Source organism: Halichoerus grypus, chromosome 14 (genome assembly GCF_964656455.1).
Source record: "Halichoerus grypus chromosome 14, mHalGry1.hap1.1, whole genome shotgun sequence".
Classification (NCBI taxonomy): Eukaryota; Metazoa; Chordata; class Mammalia; order Carnivora; family Phocidae; genus Halichoerus; species Halichoerus grypus.
Genome location: NC_135725.1, coordinates 11,240,889 through 11,258,164, shown reverse-complemented (window position 1 = coordinate 11,258,164; position 17,276 = coordinate 11,240,889). Strand labels below are relative to the sequence as shown.

The following is a 17,276-nucleotide window of genomic DNA, read 5'->3' as shown; positions in this document are numbered from 1 at the left end:
CCTTCATGGGGCTTACAACCTGATGGGAGAAAAAGATCCTTAATAGTTTGTATAATTTATATTTTGAAAATATATCTTCCAGGGGCACCTGGGTGGCCCAGTCGTTAAGCATCTGCCTTCAGCTCAGGTCATGGTCCCAGGGTCCTGGGATCAAGCCCCGCATTGGGTTCCCTGCTCAGCAGGAAGTCTGCTTCTCCCTCTCCCACTCCCCTTGCTTGTGTTCCCTCTCTCGCTGTGTCTCTCTCTGTCAAATAAATAAATAAAATCTTTAAAAAAAGAAAGAAAATATATCTTCCAGAATATGTGCTATGAAGGAAATAAAGAGGATAGGATGCAGTGGCAGAGACTTAAGGGGTGATCTACTTAGGTGGGGGGGGGGACAAGAAAGCCTTTTCTGGGGCAGCAATATTTAAGAATCCTGAAGGCTCGGAGGGAGCCAGCATTGCAAAGAAGGAACAGGGAGCTGGGGAGATATGGTGTGAGCACAGGCCCTAGGGCAGGAAGGTCAGGAGAGGAAGAGGCTAGAGCAAAGCGGGCAGGACGCCTGGAAGCCTCTTCTATGCTGTGTATCTTGTGAACCTCCAAGAGTGGGGCATAGGATAAGTACTGCTTCTCAAAAAAGTATTCCAGGATGGTATCACGGACATGTCAACTAAGCCCCTATGATAAGACTGATATCCGATTCCAAGGTGAAATGCCAGGCCTGGCTACAATTCCTCGCAGAACATAGCCGAAAACCAAGTGCGCTGGTTTTGACCTCACCCACAGTGAGGGTGCAAGAGTCTCAGGCTTCTGGTGGCTAAGAGGAGGAATGATTGAATCAAGTCATCTGCAGTCTGGTCCTACAGTGGAGAACTAGGGAAGAGGTGGGAGTCCCTGCCCTCCCCGCTCCAGCCCAGCAAGGGGCTTCAGTGGGACTAGCTGGAGAGCATGAGACTCCCATAACGTGGGAGACACCACCACCTAGCTGGTGACGTCTGCCCGAGAAATCTAAAGCTCGAAGTGGGCTGGCTGGATGCTGATGGACAAGCCAAAGGACCCAACTCTGACACTGGGATTAGCCTGTAATCCCCAAGTTTGTGGGGACAAAGGATGCAGGAGTCTCTGCCAAGGCCCAGACATGGAATCATGCCAAGAGTGTATGTATGGGGTTCTCTCAGGCTCTGCAGACCAAGGGCCAAGTGGACGGCGATGGAACCCAGCAGACAGGAGAACAAATGGACCAGTGGGCTTTCCAGAGACGGAGAAAGGAGTATACAGCAGCCAAACCAAGGTGGCTGGAAGTAAGAGGTCCCTAGGGACAGGGTGAGGGGATATCTCTGAAGAACCCCCAAAAGAGCTCCGTAAGAGCAAGATCTAAATCTAAAAACCCACCACACAGAAACAGCTCTACTCTGTTACTGCCTGTCAATAAAAACGTTCCTAGGCCCCATCCGGTCCTTCCCACCCCTCCTTAGCCCAGAAGCAACAGCTGCTGAGCAAGTGAGAGAGAAAGCATCCAAGCCACAGACCCTTCTCCCAGCCAGACCCCGAGCTGGAGGAGCGGGGAGCAGTTAGAAACGTGAATGAAGTTAGGAGCTTCGACTATTATGTGATTACTAGATTGCTAGACGTTTCAAGTATTTGGCACATTAAAATGGGACTCTTGAAAATGTAAGAGCAGTCAGAACAGTCACGTGATAGGTTTTCATTCAGAAACAGGGAAAATGGCTTTCTGGCTGAGTAACTTTTAATGGGAGAGTGGGGGGCGGAGCTCAGGTTGGGTTTTGATAGCATCCTATGAAGTCTGTTTGTTCGAGGCAAATTACACATGGAACTTCCTCATGGCAGCACATTTCATGGGAAACAGACTCTAAAAATGAGGTCCGTCGGGCTCCCCTCCTAACACGGCCATCCCCCATGGACCAAGGAGAGCCTTCAGCCTCTGTAGTAACTGAGGCTAGTGGCCTCCTGCCCCCAGCAGACATTCTCATCCCCCCGTACCCTTCTCTTCTTCCAGAAACACAAACATGGTTTGGGAAGGGATCCCCGCCACCAGGATCCACCACCACCCTCAGCTCTGATCCTCCTCGTGAAACAGGCTCCAACCGAGTTCCCAATTTCAGGCCTCATGAGTGTGGTCCTCAGATGTCATCCTAGGAGGATTCCTTCTCTGGGGATCTAGCTGAGAAGCCCAGTGCCTCAACTCCTACCCAGCAGTGAACCCTAGGATACCAAGCACAGGATGGGGGCCTAAGTCCCCGCATTCATTCTTGCTTTGCCATATGTGTTATGAAAAGCACATCTCAGAGTGCAGAGCAGTCTAACCCAAGACAGGACACATCTTCGGGCAACTCGCACTGTGGTGGGGCCAATGAGCAGTCAACCAATGTAGCATTACTATATTTCTGTGGGGTTTTGCCAGTTGACACATATTGGCTGAGACTCTACATTACTGGAAGTAATGCTCACCAAATCTATACCAGGTAAAAGAGATTCTTCTTCACTCATGAGCTCTACTTCTTATGGGAGGACATTTAAAACCGAGATCATTTTATTTTATTTTTTTTTATTTTTTTTAAAGATTTTATTTATTTATTTGACAGAGAGAATGAGAGAGAGAGCACATGAGAGGGGGGAGGGTCAGAGGGAGAAGTAGACTCCCTGCTGAGCAGGGAGCCCGATGCGGGACTCGATCCAGGGACTCCAGGATCATGACCTGAGCTGAAGGCAGTCGCTTAACCAACTGAGCCACCCAGGCGCCCTAAAACCGAGATCATTTTAAAAGATGTTTCTGGGGCTGCTGTCCACTAGATTTTCAGCCCGAAGGCAGGGACTGTGTCTCATCCACTTTTGTGTCCCCTGGGGCCTGGCATGGAATCTATGCACATAAGAGGATTCAAAAATCCGATGGCTAATGAGTAAATGAACAAATGGGGGCACCTGGGTGGCTCAGTCGTTAAGCGTCTGCCTTCAGCTCAGGTTATGATCCCAGAGTCCTGGGATCGAGCCCCACATCAGGCTCCCTGCTCGGTGGGGAGCCTGCTTCTCCCTCTCCCACTCCCCCTGCTTGTGTTCCCTCTCTCGCTGTCTTTCTCTCTGTCAAATAAATAAATAAAATCTTAAAAAAAAAAAAAAAGTAAATGAACAAATGAATGGATATCCTCACATTTTAAGCTAGATTCATGTGAATACTGTCATTAAATAAGAGACAGAGAGAAAGAGAGAGGCCTGTTACTCATCATTGTTGACTACTCCATTCTATTCCCTACAGATGATTTGTAATATGTTTACCTGAATCTTGTAACTGGATACTTCAGTGACATTTGATATAAAAGGTTCTCCTCAGGCTACTCCTTCTACAGAGTCTGAGAGCATGTCAATGGCCCGTTCACTCCCCACTGAGCAAGAGTGAAAAGCTCCAACGTGGTCCACCACACCATGCACAAGAATCAACTTTTCAGGTCTCTCAGAGCAAGTAACACAGATATACTTAAAAGAAGTAACTTTCACCTCTCTTGTGGAAGGACCTTTGGGGGCGAAGCAGTGAGAAGGAAGGCTGGCTAGCACAGGACTGGGAGGCATCAGGCACCAAAGAAGAAAGGTCACAAGATTCGGAGTTGGACAGGTCTGCAGTCACACGCTGGCTCTGCTGGGCCTCAGCTTCCTCATCTGTAAAATGGAGGCGATAATGCCTACCTCAAACAATCGTTGTGAGGAGGACCAGGGAACGTGTGGAGGCTCTGAGGAAAGTACCTGCCACCTGAGGGTGGCAGTTTCAATCAACAGTACTTTTCTTACTGTTATCTACACATACAACAAAAGACATACACGTACCTGCATTTTTAAGGATGATTTTATCTCTGGGTGGTTCACACCTCAAAGGAGTAGAGATCGACGACTCAGCTGTTTGGAACTCGGAATGCTCCTTCCCACAGAAACAATGCCATCAATGACAGAATTTTAGAACTGGAAGGAGCCTCTAAGAGCCTCTGTAAAAGTTCCCACTCAATGGACTACTTCCTACTACAGACACCCCAGTGTGCGCAAGCTCGCCAAAACCAATATAACCCTGAACGCTGCTGAAATACGCAAACAACAGAAAGTGATTTTAAAATAGTTGGTCACCGTTCACCTTCACAAGTTCTTCTAACCCGAACTAGATTATCTTCCAACTGAGAAGTTCACTGATGGAGGAAGTGGGGAGACATACATTTCTGACTTCCTATAACCTACCCTGCCCCTCCCCACACCGAGCAACTGCCACAGAAAACTTCCAGTTATTATACGATAAGAACTTTCTCTGCAGCGTGAACGAAATGCAACAGGCCTGCGGAGGAGGGGGAGACCCATTGCAGGGGGAGAAGGGGTGTCAAAGGCAGCAAGAGGTGGGGTGGAGCAGGGTACAGGAAGGCAAGCCTTGATTACCAAGTTTCCCTCCATCCTCCCTTTGCCCGGCATCGGCCCTGTTTAACCTGGTTGTGCACAAAGAAAACTATCGGTGGAGGTCATCTGAGACCCCGATGGGTCCCGTGCACTGTCACCCTCACTCTGACCCCTGGCTATGCCCACCTGTCCCCCCTGCAGTGGGCGGCAAGAAGGCATGAAGCGCTCTGGGGTCTCCCTACTGCTTATTCTTTAGAATGCCAAGGCTGGTTATTTGTACTCACGCAGGATGTTCGCAAGCCAAGTGTGCTTAGCTTCGAGAGTGCCCGTAATGTGGTCTCCGACATGGAAAATTCAAAAGAAACTGCACAATGACCAAGGCTATCTAGTTTTACATAAAAGCTCACAGCACTGCTCGGACAACATGAGGTAATACTCATGGTACAATGTTAAATGAAACAAAAATCACCTGACACAAATGTACATATGGTATGACCCCAGTTGTGATGTATACATACACACCATGTTTTACCCATTCTTACATATATCTGGCTTTTTAAAAAAGTTTTTATTTATTTATTTGAAAGAGAGAGCACAAGAAGGGGGAGGAGCAGAGGGAGAGGGAGAAGCAGACTCCTCAACGAGCAGGGAAGCCCGACGTGGGGACTCGATCCCAGGACCCCGGGATCATGACCTGAGCTGAAGGCAGATGCTCAACTGACTGAGCCACCCAGGCACCCCTCTTACGTGTATCTATTTAGAATAAAGACTAGAAGGAAATATTTTAAAATACGAATAATTATTTTGCCTCAGTGATGGAAATACAGGTTATACATTTTTTCTTCATAATTTTCTGTACTTCCAAGTCCAGTGAAATGGGCAAGTAATTGTATAATGAGAGGTGAAATGGCATTTAGGGATACTGATTAGAGGGGTCCCTGGGTGGCTCAGTCAGTTAAGTGGCTGCCTTCGGCTCAGGTCATGATCATGGGTCCTGGGATCGAGCCCCGCATCGGGCTCCCTGCTCGGCGGGGAGTCTGCTTCTCCCTCTCCCTTTCACCCTCCCCCTGCTCACGCGCGCACTCTCTCTCTCTCTCAATAAATAAATAAATAAATAAATAAATAAATAAAATCTTTTAAAAAAGGAGTACTGATTAGATACTGTAAAGCAAAAATGTCTTCAGAAATGACCTAATTCCATATTTTTCCCAATCCCTCCCGATTATGTAGGTAAAAAACCTCTGGACCCTCGGGTGACTTACACACCTGAAGTCTTACAACTGGTAGACAACTGAGCCAACCCATAGCTTGAACTCAGATCTTGTGACATTTACGGCCTGGGCCCCTCCCATGATATCACGGAGTCCTAGAGTCCGGGACGAATGAACTTCGTAAGGAAATACTCCATAAGGAAAGGGCAAGTCTTACTGCGCACACCTACACTTCTTGCTAAATAAATATTTGCCGGCATTATATCATCGTTTTACGACATGCAAACAAGTCTGTTGCTAAAGCAACGCCGGTGACTTTGTCACAGCCACGGAACCTGAGTCTGGGTTACAAAGGTTGTCCACCTGCATTGCAAAGAAGCCCACCTCCCGAGACTGTCAGAGTGAAACTTTATTAGCAGGCACCTCTAACCTGAGGCTGGGCATCTCTGCGACTACAGAGAAGAAATGGGCTATTCTGTCTTCTACTGTTGCTAACTACACACATCAACAGCCACTTAACCTCCATTCCGTGGCATTGTGCTCTATTAGAACGACTTAACATCTACCCAGCCCCAAAGCATGTATATAGAGAGTAGACTGCGAACCTTCTTTAGAAGCAGCCCTATCTGAAAGGCTTTAAGTACTTCCCGTCTGTCAACATGAAGCTGGTTAGGAACAAAGCAGCATCTTCATCTGACAAAAGGATCAGTTCTACAATCTTGCACCTCTTAAGGAAGAAAATCCAGACACCTGATGCACACACGTGTCCAGAGCAGCCTGGGGCCACACAGGAGTGGCCTCCTAGTTCACTCTGCTTATCTCAAGCTGGCTGGGCTGGGAGAACTTTCTAGGCAAGGGGTGGGGAGGTAGCCTCCAAGGACACAGAGGCAGAGGACGACTGGCCACAGGTGGCAAGTGAAAGACCTGTTTTTCAGATAAGCGAAGAGACTCCCCCCTGATCCCAGCCACAGCGGGGAGCTCATTTCCTGCCCACGTGCTACCCAGAAACATAATACATGAACCTGAGCTAGACTTACGGCAGGTGGCCAGAGAGCAGGCAGGAGCCTGGACGATCGGGCAGTTGCCCTGCCGCCCGGGCTGAGCAGTATTTAACTGAGACTTAGAACCTGAACTTAGCTGCAAAGCCTGGAGCATGCATAGGCAGGGCAGAGCTGGGAGTGCCTGAAATGAGCTGGAAAAATGCAAAAGTGCTGACCCCGGGAAGAATTCAAGGTAGAGGAAGCCCAAGGAGAAATTTAGGTAAGAGCAGGCTGAAAAGTACTGCGACCTGAGGGGGGTGCACCAGTCCTCCCACCGAAATGATTTCGGGATTGAGGGAAGGCCTGGGAGGAGGCTGAAATGTACATGTTTCCATGTAAGTGCAGAATTCTGAAATATTTTAAAGGTTATGGGAAAGAATGTCATATGCTGAAGTGGCCTCTCTTCTTTGCTCTGTCAGTCAAAACAGGACCGCCCCAAATGAAGCAAGAACCCTATTGACGGAGCTCTTAATCACAGACCTCAACTCTGAGAATTTAATCTAAGGAAATAAGACAAAAGAAGCAAAAGGCTAGGTTGTATGAAGGTATACAATACATTATGTTCCATAAAAGCAAAAACACAAATACTAGATCATATTTGATGACTAACGATAGGGATAAATTTGACGAGGCAAGGGTAAGTTGAGGCACATGAAATATGCTCAACTCCTTTCAAATTGATGACATGAAGATATATATGGGGGGAAATTACATGTGAAGTTTAAAAATTCAAAATTAAATGTTCACTATGGATACAACTAAATCAAAATGGTGGTGCCCAGGACGGAGCTGGAGGAAGTCAGTGATCAAGAGCTCATGTGGACCAGAATGGTCTGGGGTAGCCTGATGGAGGATGCAGATGCTGAGGGCAAGGCCCCCTTAGGTAAAGTCATGGAGAACTTTCTGGGCTGGTCAAAGAGAGGCTCCATCACATTCTGAAATCCCAAGGGGTGGGCTGGAACCCTTAACAAGAACAGATGTTGATCTTAGTTGGTTGAGCAAAAGGGGCTCAAGTGCAGTGTGCAATTAACCTTGGATTAAAGGGAAAATAAGTGGTCTCATAGGACCCTGAAGGAGGCAGATCTCAAAGAACTTGCAGATTTTGTATTTTTTAAAAAGATTTTATTTATTTGAGAGAGAGAGAGAGAGAGCATGAGAGTGGGGAGGGTCAAAGGGAGAAGGAGACTGCCCGCTAAGCAGGGAGCCAAGGAGGGCACATACTGCCTGGAGCACTGGGTGTTATACGAAAACAATGAATCATGGAACACTACATCAAAAACTAATGATATACTGTACGGTGACTAACATAATAAAATAAAATTAAATAAAAAAAAGAACTTGCTGATTAAAAGATAACTGAGCCCCTTTCACAGAGGGCCTGTAATGGTTTGTTTAATCCAGAAAAATCTGGAAGGTTCCATTTAGTCTAGAAATTTGGCCAACTAACTGAAGAGCAGGAGGACAAACCTGTAAATGCCTGAGGAGAACACGAGAGCGGGAATGGGGCAGAGTGATTAACTTCACCCCACCCGTTTCCTTCCCCAACTCTCAGATAAGAAAACTCACACCCAGAAAGGCGATGCCGACTGCCTGCCCAGGATGACAACTAAGCTAGCTTATGGCATGCCAGACGCAGCGCCCAGATCTTTTCCTCTCATTCGGGCAATTTTTGCATTATTCCATGCTCCCTTCTCAACCATATGTAGCCCCCAGCATTCTCCCACCATACAGGAATTAAACTTGAAACAACTGTTCTCACTAGATAAATATTATTGCTTTTATTTTTAACTGGGGGAAATTCAGGAACACCATAAAAGGAGGAAAATCAACTGCAATTTCATTTCTCAAAGCAACCTCGGTTTTTAAAAATTCTCATTATTTCTGTGAAATGTATGGTTTGGGCCCATTTTCATAGTTGGCAAATATTTATTTCATGGCGTGAATATTTATTCTACAGGTTTAGCTAGCCCATTCAACTTCGTGTCATCAGCCACATAAAATATAGGACTTTTTACGATTTTCATCCAAGTCCTAAGGATCTTCTTACATGGGGGGCCGTGCTAACATCGGAAGGCCTGCCACTGGGAACTTCTTTCTAAGCCGTCACTCAATCATTAACCGTGCTATGGCATATGAATAGACTCAGCTGTGAATGTTCTGGATTGTTCTGCCATCCTCCAGACATGTGAGAGGTTTCTGTCAAATGCTTCTGGGTCTATGGCTCTCTCTGCCTCTACCAATCTAGAACACTCATCTAAAAAGGCAATGTGATAAATGGGTGACTACACGTTAGTAAATTTATGCTAGTTTCTAGGGATCAATGCCATCTCTTCTATGGGTTTTAAATCACTTACAAGATGATAATTCACAGTTTTTGCAAGGGAACATTTCATACATTGAATGTGTCAGGAATTCAACTCTGAAATGTTGCACAGAACAACACTTGCCTGTTTCTGGTCTTCTGGAACATCTCCCACTCTCCAAGATTTACTCAACGGTCACTGGCAGTGGCTGAAAGGCGCTATCTGCTAACTCCTTCAACACCCTGAGATATGATCTAGTATGGCCCAGAGATGTGAACTCATTCAGGTTACCTACATGTTCTTTCATTGTCTTCTACGTCCTTCTTAATTAATCCCTTTTCATTTTGAAGATCACTGTTCTCTTTGCTGAGAACTGAACGCAAAATAGTTCTGTATATGTCACGTATTAATGTCAGCCTTGTGCTCTAATGCAGTAGTCTGTCTCTGTCTCCATTCTTCTAGCTTCAGATACAGCTAAAAAGCAAAACAAACTAAAACACTCTTTTCAAAATACGAAGAACATACCACACACCGTACACACTTAACTACGCACCTGCACATACGCCAAAAAGATTCAACCTAACCAGTAAAGAAATTAATGCCACTATGAAATGTCATCTTGTAGCAAGCCATGGAAACACACCTTTAAAAAGCATGCTGGTGGGGCGCCTGGGTGGCTCAGTTGGTTAAGTGACTGCCTTCGGCTCAGGTCATGATCCTGGAGTCCCGGGATCGAGTCCCGCATCGGGGTCCCTGCTCAGTGGGGAGTCTACTTCTCCCTCTGACCCTACCCCTTCTCGTGCACTCTCTCTCACTCTCTCTCTCTCTCAAATAAATAAATTAAAAACCTTAAAAAAAAAAAAAAAAAGCATGCTGGTGACTCGGTAGGGAAATGGATATACCCATTGGACTTATGATAATGTAACCGTGTATCTGGAGACCAAATACGTAAGATGTTTATGCCTTTTGGAAACCAGGAAACCTAGACCTGACATGTTTATCTTAATGGACATGTTCTGAAACAAATCTGCAATAAAAGAAGGTTCAAGTATACAAATATGTCTTTTGGGAATATCCTAATAGCCCCAAACTGGATACAAAAGTTTAAATATCCAACATTGGGAATCGTTAAATGAACTACAAAACACCAACTGTGGTAGGCCAAATAATGCCTCCTCCCAAAGATGTCCAAGTCCTGATACCCAGAACCTGGGAATATGCTGCTTTACGTGGTAAAAGGAACTTTGTAAACATGATTAAGTTAAGGATTTTGAGATGGGGAGATTATCCTGGATTATCCAAGTGGGCCCAATGTGGACACAACAGAAACAGAGGTTAGAGACTAAGAGATGAGATTTGAAGTTGCTATGTTACTGGCTTTAAAGACAGAGGAAAGGGTCCTACGTCAAAGTATGTGGAGGCCTCCAGAGCTGGAAAAGGCAAGAAAACATTCTTTCCTAGAGGCTTCGGAAGGGACACAGCCCTGCCAACACCTCAACTTTAGGAATTCTGACTTCCAGAACCGTAAGATAATAAATTTGTGTCCTTTTAAGCCCCTAAATTTATGGTAAATTTTCATAGCACCAATAGGGAACTGATACACTACTAGGCAGCCACCCAAAGTGATTGAACAGAGGACCGCAGAGCAACTGAAGAATACCAACATGCGCAGATGGGAAAATAGTATGTACAACAATTACTACTCTTGATACAAACACTTGATACAAATAGATCAAGATTCATAGAAACAGATGAAAATATACCAATAGACTAAAAGACCTTGTAACGGTCCCCCTGCTTTTGCCCTCGAGTTCTTAGCACCCAGAGTAGCCAGAGTGGTTCTTTTCAAAAATGAAATCAGATTACCTTACTCCTCTGCTCAAAGCCCTCCAATAGGCAATTGTCTTCTCAAAGAAAAAGCTCAAGTCTCAAGAAGGATTTACCAAAGCCCAGGTCCATGGCAGTGCTTGGCCCTGGGAAGAGGCACTCAGACGCACTACATGTGACTGGCATCCGCACAAGTATGGGGTACCCCCCAGCCAGGCAGGTGCCTGCTCCTACTCACTCCATCTCTCTGGCCTTCCCACCTGCTGCTCTGTCTTGTTGACTCCACTCCAGCCTCCCTGGCCAACCTGCTATTCCCCAAACTCCTTCATGCTTTCTGAACTCACTATTCCCTCTGCCTTAAGTACCATATCCAGGGGTAGGTTTCCTGGAACAAAGGGCACGGTCATCTCCTCTATTTGCTCTCCAATTACATAGCTACATTATCTGTACATATGTGAGCATGTCTATTTCCCTACAACCTCACCAGCATTGTGTTTTATCACTTCACAATATGTTTGTCACAAAGTGACATTTCAGTTTTGTGTTAACTTCTAGGTTGAACCTTTTGTGAGTGTGTATTACTATAAATAACATCCCACATACACTACACAGACACCTTTTTGGTTCCAAATTCCAAGACATCCAAGATAGGAAATATACCAGATGAGCCAAGAGCATTTGTCGCGTCAGCAAATAAGGAGGTGCGAAAACAAGCAAACAAAACTCCACAGGGATAGGGGGAATGTTGAGGAATACAGGAGTGAACAGAAGGAGGAAACGAAGGGGGCAAAGCTGGAACAGTCTGGGCAAGAAAGTAAAGCAGTACTGGATTATAACTCAAAGTATAACATAAAGGAGTCCACAGTGACATAAATGAGTGACTGAATAAACAAATGCAGGGAGAATAGACAAATCTCCCATGCAGAAGAATTCCACATAATTCTCTGTGTGTGTTTTTCTAAGATTTTAAGTAATCTCTACCCAATGTGGGGCTTGAAGTCTGATCCCGAGATCAAGAGTCATATGCTCCACCAACTAAGCCAGCCAGGCGCCCCAGAATTCCACGTAATTCTTACAGATACTCCTCCTTCAAGGAAGAGGACTACAACTCCCTACTTTTTAAGTGTGGGCTGCACATAGTGACTTCCTTCCAAAGAGTACAGTCTGGAAAAGGGGAGGAAAGAAAGGATAACTCTATAGTGGAGAAATCTGACAAACACTGCTTCACCCAGGTAATCAAGATCAGCATCAGCAGTGATGTTAATAGCATATGTAATCTTGATACAGTGTGATGAGAACGGCATATTATCTCCCTGAAACACATTACCCCCATCTAATCATGAGAAAACATTCAACAAATCCCCACTGAGGGACATCCTGTAACACACTGGACAGTAATTCTCCAAACTGTCAAGGTCATCAAAAACAAGGACAAACTGAGAAACTGTCACAATTACTATGGACCTAGGGAGACATGACAACTAAATGTAATGTGGTATCCTAGATGTGACCCTGGAACAAAAAAAGGGCAATAGGGAAAACAGCAAATGTGAATAAAGTATGGACTTCAGTCAATAATAACGTATAGATGTTCATGCATTGGGATGAATGTACCATATGCTAATGTAAGATAATGATATAGAAAAAATGAGTGTTTCCCATACTCTGTACTATGTTCTCGAGAATTCTCTAAACCTAAAAAAAGTTCTAAAATGTTAAAAATTATTCCAACAGACCATCCACATTGTCTTCAAAGGTTCCTCCCTCTTCCGTATCATACACTAATTCTTCCTGAGTGGTTGGTGGTAAGTCCAATCTGGCAACTTCCTCAGTTGTATTCTGCGAAGTGACCCAAAAAAGCCAAAAGGTATTGGACTTTATTTTCAGGCCACTTAGCCACTGAGTAGAAGTTGGGACAGTCATCTGTTCCTTCTTCCAGTTACGCAGTGTGTGTCAACAAAATACCATCAGCCTTAGCCTCCATCTATCTAGTTAGCAGAAGGTTCCCACAACAATCAAACCAATGGGCTTTCCCCTCTCCCCCTTTTAGCCTCGCCCAATGCTCTGTACAATGGTTTCTCCATCAGATTATAGCTTGTGGATAAGCATGTTCTTCCTTGTTCATCACTCCTGTTTCTCCTCTTGCCTTCCACAGGCTGTGGAGACATTCCCATCCCTTTGTCTCAGGGCATTTGAACAGGAAGCCAAGGGAGCAAGTATCAGTCACGACATTACAAAATTATATATGGGAGAAAAGGAGTAGGATCTTCTCTATCCAGTGTACTTGACACATTCTGGACTCACCTGCCTGCTACCCACCAGTCTTCACTGAACAAGTTCTTAACCAAGCCATAGAGATATGTTGGGTGTAGCTCTGAGCCTTTGCTCTTATTGTCCTTCCCTCCCATCTGGAACATTTCCCCATTCTCTTGTTTATTCTAGCTGCAGTACTCCTGCGTGCCTCCCACACAGGAGTGATCTTTCCCTTCTCCAAACTCTCAGAAATCCCATCTTATTTTGCATTCCCAGCCCCGCTGATTGTGTTTCATGAGCTTATCTCTCCAACTCCACTGTAAGTTCCTTAGTGGGATGAACTCATCTACTTTTCTGTATAAACTTCACACACTGATCATTCTAACTGTCCATTAAACATGAGCAAATATTTGAGTGCCTCCCAGAGACGCCCCTCACAGAATCCATTCCTACAACAACTCAATGAGGTAGGCACATAATTACTCCCATTGTATAGCCAAAAACGCTGAGGAATAAAGCAGTTGAGTGGCTTTCCCGGGGTCACATGGAAGTTACAGAGACAGAATGTGAAGCGAAATTCATACTCTTAATCACCACAGCACATCCCAGCCTCCTTACCAGTTCAATGATCACTTACAGAGTCTAGGTATTTTAATAAGTGGTGATCTCAGAAGGAAAGTTAAAAATCCTTGGTCTAGCGGCCCAAAACGGGTTGAGAAAATTTTTATTCAATTGTTCCCTCCCAAAACCTAAAAGTCACACAGAGTTTGTGTACAACATAGACAACAGGACTCAAGGAAGACAGGGTTTATAAAATTTTCTTGAGGAAGCACTGAGGTTAGCCATCATTCTTCACATGTTGACCAGTTAGAAGGACTGACGGACACCGGCTGAACAAATGGAGAAAAATGAAATACGCACGTCTGTGCAGTTTAGACTGCAACGCCAGGCTAGCTCATACGCTTTGAGGCAACTGGGCAGAGACAAGGCATGGCGCCAGAGGAGTGACCAGTACCCAGCACCATACTGTGTGAGCACGTACAACATACAGCAAGGCTCTCTTCAGCCATCTGCTTCTCATTTCCCACTGGCAATTTTGTGGTTGGATGATCAGCTTCTCAGATGATTTCTAAAAATAAGCTACCACCAATTTAATTACCCAAATACATGAGTATTTACAGTCACCTTGTGGCCTACACCAAAATTAAATACCCTTCCTTTCTATCACAAGGAAGAAGGGGCTGACCTCCTCAGCAGGTGCAAAGCATCAAAACTGGTGCAAGGCTCCCATTTCTCCATCATCAGCAGCAGCAGCACCACCGGACGATGAGCGTAAAGAGCACCTGCACCCCGGGCCGGCAGGCGCTGGTAATGCCCACTCTACACAACCAACACGTACCACCCGGCTTTGCCAAAGGGGCAGGCAACCCTCTCTACTCTGCTGCGTTCTTGACGTCTTTCTCCATACCAGCTGCGTCTTCACTCAGCTCTCCCAGAGAGCCTTGCCCAGGAAAAACACGGACCTTCCTATACCCGCTAGATGTGTTCATTCTTTTCTTTAGGCCCCACTATCTTCTACTTACCAGACCCAATTGTCTGGGTTTAGCTATCAGACTTGAGACCAGCGCCTCCTCTTCTGATGTCCTTTTCTCAAACAGGAGGTGGCCATAGTTCTGAGTTTCTGAACAAGTATGAATGAGAAATGAGACATACCATCACTGATCCCCAGGTGGAGTGAAGGGAATATACTAGCAGAGCCTAAGTTAGAAATGGTAAGGGAGGGGCACCTGGGTGGCTCAGTCCTTAAGCAGCTGCCTTCGGCTCAGGTCATGATCCCAGGGTCCTGGGATCGAGCCCCACGTCGGGCTCCCTGCTCAGCGGGAAGCCTGCTTCTCTCTCTCCTGCTCCCCCTACTTGTGTTCCCTCTCTCACTGTCAAATAAATAAATAAAATCTTAAAAAAAAAAAAAAAGAAATGGTAAGGAAATGAATCTCCTTTGAATCCCAAATACACCCAAACCCAAATGATTAGTTTCAGACACTCTTGAACCACACTACGCGACAAATAAACAAAAGTGATCCATGTAGCTCAGTCAGCATGATTTTGGAGTAAAGAGAATTGCTTTGGACACAGTTTTATTTATTAGAAAATGAACAAGAGACCCTTCTTCCCTCAAGGAACTTACAATCCAGCCGGGCAGATAAGACATGCCTGCAAATAACTGAAAATACACACTGAAGAGTGCTAAGTCCACAAGAGAAGTATAAATAAAATATTATCTCCTCCATCTCACTATTTATTACAGTGTCATGAGAAAGATTTCAAGAGCTTCTAGAAGCAACTCTACGTTGGACTGGTTCAAGCATAGGAGCCCCGGAAGCGGAGGACGAGCCGGAAGTTGCCGGAAGCCAGCTCGCTCCTTTCCTAGTCTCCTTGCATCCACGTGATAAAAAGAGTTGCAATCTGTTTATTACGAAATACTTCCTGAAATACTGCGAAGAAGAGGCCATTTTGCAAAGGCAAAGAGCATAATTCAAACACGTTAACGCTTTTTGAAGTGTGGGTCTCTCACTGAGCAATTTCACAGCATGGGTAAAACCTTTGCACCAGCCCATCTTCAGATCTGGAGAGATCTGGAGAGAACAACCAGCAGACGGGCAACCTCCAAGGCTTACTTTGGAGCCCGGAGGCTGGCTTGACCCCAACCCCCACCACCCTCAACATTGTTGCCACCATTCTTTCAACTGCATTATCTTCCCCTAATTCACAGTGCCTGGCTCCCCTAATCTATTTAAATTCCTCCAGGGCAAAGCCCACTCATTCCTTTTGCAATTCCCTCCCCACCCCACCCCCACTCCCAATGTTATCCCCTTTGCCCTCAGCTTAAGATCTGTTATAAAAAGCACGTAAAGAGTGAAATGAAGTAGTATTTACCTAGTTCCTACTGCCCATATTCCTTTATTTCAGCTAATTTTCTCAATAACCCACTGAAGTGGGCAACATTAGCCTCATTTTAGAGGCTGTTCTTTACTGGGAAGACAAAGGAGTTGGCTCATCTTGGATCCCTGTCCATTGTACACAATGTAATGTCAGGTGCAAACCTCGCCTCACTTTCCCCTGCAAAACGGACACATTCCATCCAGACATGAGAAGTATCAGAAATCCTACAGGTGGGACAGATACTCATAAACCAATGCTAAACTGAAACACTGCAACTTTCAGACATCAAGAGTTAGTCTAGAACAGCCTCGAAGATTCTAAAGCAGCACTCATATGTGACATATGACCTTTGAAACTAAATTATCGCACATATTCAAAAGGGTCCACAGACTTGGGCTAAAGGTAACTTTCTTTAACAGTAATGGCCATGGAGATAATATCTGTTCACCTGTTAATGATTGAAGAATAAGTAAGGAGCAGTAGCTTTTAACTAAGACTGTAAAGGAAGTGGCCGAGTCTCACCCCCTTCTCAGTGATAATTCTCATGAACAAAGGACATAAACTGGAGCAACACTGTAAATTCCAAACAATCAGGAAATCCATGATCCCTTTCCTGTTTCCCTTCTAGCTGATCTGTATTCGTACTTAGTGTATATATAAAATGGGTAGGGCCCATTTTAAGCACCCACTAAAATCCTTGGAATTTATTGTCAGTTCCAATACACCTGATGTGACAAGCTCAAGAGTTTTATTTCTCAACATAGTCCAGGTCAAATTCCATTCCAATGACTCCTATGGGCTTCCTGAAATTCTCTGCTTTTCCTCGAGTTTAGTTATCTATCATCGTACTTAAAAAGCACGATATTGGTTAACAATTGAGAAATTTGTTTTCTATGTACAGAATTTAAAAATGTAATTGGATATGGGCTATTATACTAGATCTAAAACCTTCTTTTAAGAAATTTTTTAATCCAAAAGTAAATCTCATCTCCTGAAATGGCTCATTTTTTGGGAACTGATACTAGTCCCAATTAGGCTTGCGGGGTATTTCTTCAGTTGTCCTATCCTCACCTTTACATATATATTTATTTTTAAAGATTTTATTTATTTGACAGAGAGAGAGAGAGACAGCGAGAGAGGGAACACAAGCAGGGTGACTGGGAGAGGGAGAAGCAGGCTCCCCGCTGAGCAGGAAGCCCGATGTGGGGCTTGATCCCAGGACCCTGGGATCATGACCTGAGTCGAAGGCAGACGCTTAATGACTGAGCCACCCAGATGCCCCAATAATAGTGTATTGTTATGAGCTATTATACCTTGTCTTATCATTTCCCCCAGTG

General features: G+C 45.0%; 1 protein-coding gene across 6 annotated transcripts in view; it reads right to left on the bottom strand.

Annotated features, from left to right (window-relative positions):
- Positions 1–17,276, bottom strand: part of PIP5K1B (phosphatidylinositol-4-phosphate 5-kinase type 1 beta) — a 295,831-nt gene that overhangs the window by 253,938 nt on the left and 24,617 nt on the right. For 2 of the 6 annotated variants that reach the window (XM_078061784.1, XM_078061781.1), the window contains exon 2: positions 3,493–3,651. The exons of the other annotated variants lie outside the window; for them this stretch is intronic. The gene's annotated coding sequence lies outside the window, so the exon portion shown is untranslated. The remainder of the gene's footprint in view (positions 1–3,492; positions 3,652–17,276) is intronic. 6 annotated transcript variants of the gene reach the window in all.